Below are 1,746 nucleotides of genomic sequence, written 5' to 3'. Positions count from 1 at the left end.
CCCCATATCCCCCTTGTGCCCACCTATATCCCCCTCCTGACTCCCCTGTATCCTCCCCTGTATTCCCCTTGTTCCCTCCTGTATCCTCCCCATATCCCCCTTGTGCCCCCCTATATCCCCCTCCTGACTCCCCTGTATGCCCCTTGTGCCCCCCTGTATCCTCCTCATATCCCCCTTGTGCCCCCCTATATCCCCCTCCTGACTCCCCTGTATCCTCCCCTGTATTCCCCTTGTGCCCCCCTGTATCCTCCCCATATCCCCCTTGTGCCCCCCTATATCCCCCTCCTGACTCCCCTGTATCCTCCCCTGTATCCTCCCCATATCCCCCTTGTGCCCCCCTTGTGCCCCCCCTGTATCCTCCCCATATCCCCCTTGTGCCCCCCTATATCCCCCTCCTGACTCCCCTGTATCCTCCCCTGTATTCCCCTTGTGCCCCCCTGTATCCTCCCCTGTATTCCCCTTGTGCCCCCCTATATCCCCCTCCTGACTCCCCTGTATCCTCCCCTGTATTCCCCTTGTGCCCCCTTGTGCCCTTCCCATATCCCCCTTGTGCCCCCCTATACCCCCCTCCTGACTCCCCTGTATCCTCCCCTGTATTCCCCTTGTGCCCCCCCTGTATCCCCCTTGTGCCCCCCCATATCCCCGGCGAGGCCGTCCCTGGTGGGGTGCAGGAGATGAGAACACGCCGGGCACAGACATCACCACATTTTAATGTCACACATTTCTCTTTCCAGAACCCGGCCCCCCATTGACTTCCCATCCTGGTGCGAAGCTCGCTACGACCCCCGGACCTGCCAGATCTCTATGGTGCAGAAAGCCAATCCGGAGCTGCCGTGTGTGCACAGCGCCGACTATGAATGGGGGTCCACAGGAACGCCGGAACCGTCCACAGAGGCCGTGTATCCCCCCCAGCTGGAGAGATAGAGGAGCCCCCCGCACCATAACCTCTGTGTGTGTCCAGAGACTGCTGCTCCCCCACAGCCTGAGCCCCCAAAGACCCCAGCAGGGAAACCTCCATGGAAGACCTGCCGGGCCGCCATATTGTGTATGACCACTGAGCCCCGCGCTCCCCTCTACAGGTGTATCCTCATGCTATGCTTACCAATAAAGCCTACCAGAGCGCCCCCTGTGTGCCGATACCTGCTACACACCCGCCTCAGGGTAACTACCAGAGCGCCCCCTGTGTGCCGATACCTGCTACACACCCGCCTCAGGGTAACTACCTGCTACACACCCGCCTCAGGGTAACTACCAGAGCGCCCCCTGTGTGCCGATACCTGCTACACACCCGCCTCAGGGTAACTACCAGAGCGCCCCCTGTGTGCCGATACCTGCTACACACCCGCCTCAGGGTAACTACCTGCTACACACCCGCCTCAGGGTAACTACCTGCTACACACCCGCCTCAGGGTAACTACCAGAGCGCCCCCTGTGTGCCGATACCTGCTACACACCCGCCTCAGGGTAACTACCTGCTACACACCCGCCTCAGGGTAACTACCTGCTACACACCCGCCTCAGGGTAACTACCAGAGCGCCCCCTGTGTGCCGATACCTGCTACACACCCGCCTCAGGGTAACTACCTGCTACACACCCGCCTCAGGGTAACTACCTGCTACACACCCGCCTCAGGGTAACTACCAGAGCGCCCCCTGTGTGCCGATACCTGCTACACACCCGCCTCAGGGTAACTACCAGAGCGCCCCCTGTGTGCCGATACCTGCTACACACCCGCCTCAGGGTAA

General features: G+C 61.1%; 1 long non-coding RNA gene across 1 annotated transcript; it reads right to left on the bottom strand.

Moving 5' to 3' along the window:
- Positions 1 to 690: 690 nt before the first annotated feature.
- LOC138787540 (uncharacterized) lies at positions 691 to 1,464 on the bottom strand. Its single transcript, XR_011362394.1, has 2 exons — positions 1,332 to 1,464; positions 691 to 1,223 (listed from the first exon to the last, which is right to left on the bottom strand). It is a non-coding gene; the product is annotated as an uncharacterized lncRNA (long non-coding RNA).
- Positions 1,465 to 1,746: the final 282 nt, after the last annotated feature.

Source organism: Dendropsophus ebraccatus, chromosome 3 (genome assembly GCF_027789765.1).
Source record: "Dendropsophus ebraccatus isolate aDenEbr1 chromosome 3, aDenEbr1.pat, whole genome shotgun sequence".
NCBI classification, from domain to species: Eukaryota; Metazoa; Chordata; class Amphibia; order Anura; family Hylidae; genus Dendropsophus; species Dendropsophus ebraccatus.
This window is presented reverse-complemented; position numbering and strand designations above follow the sequence as displayed.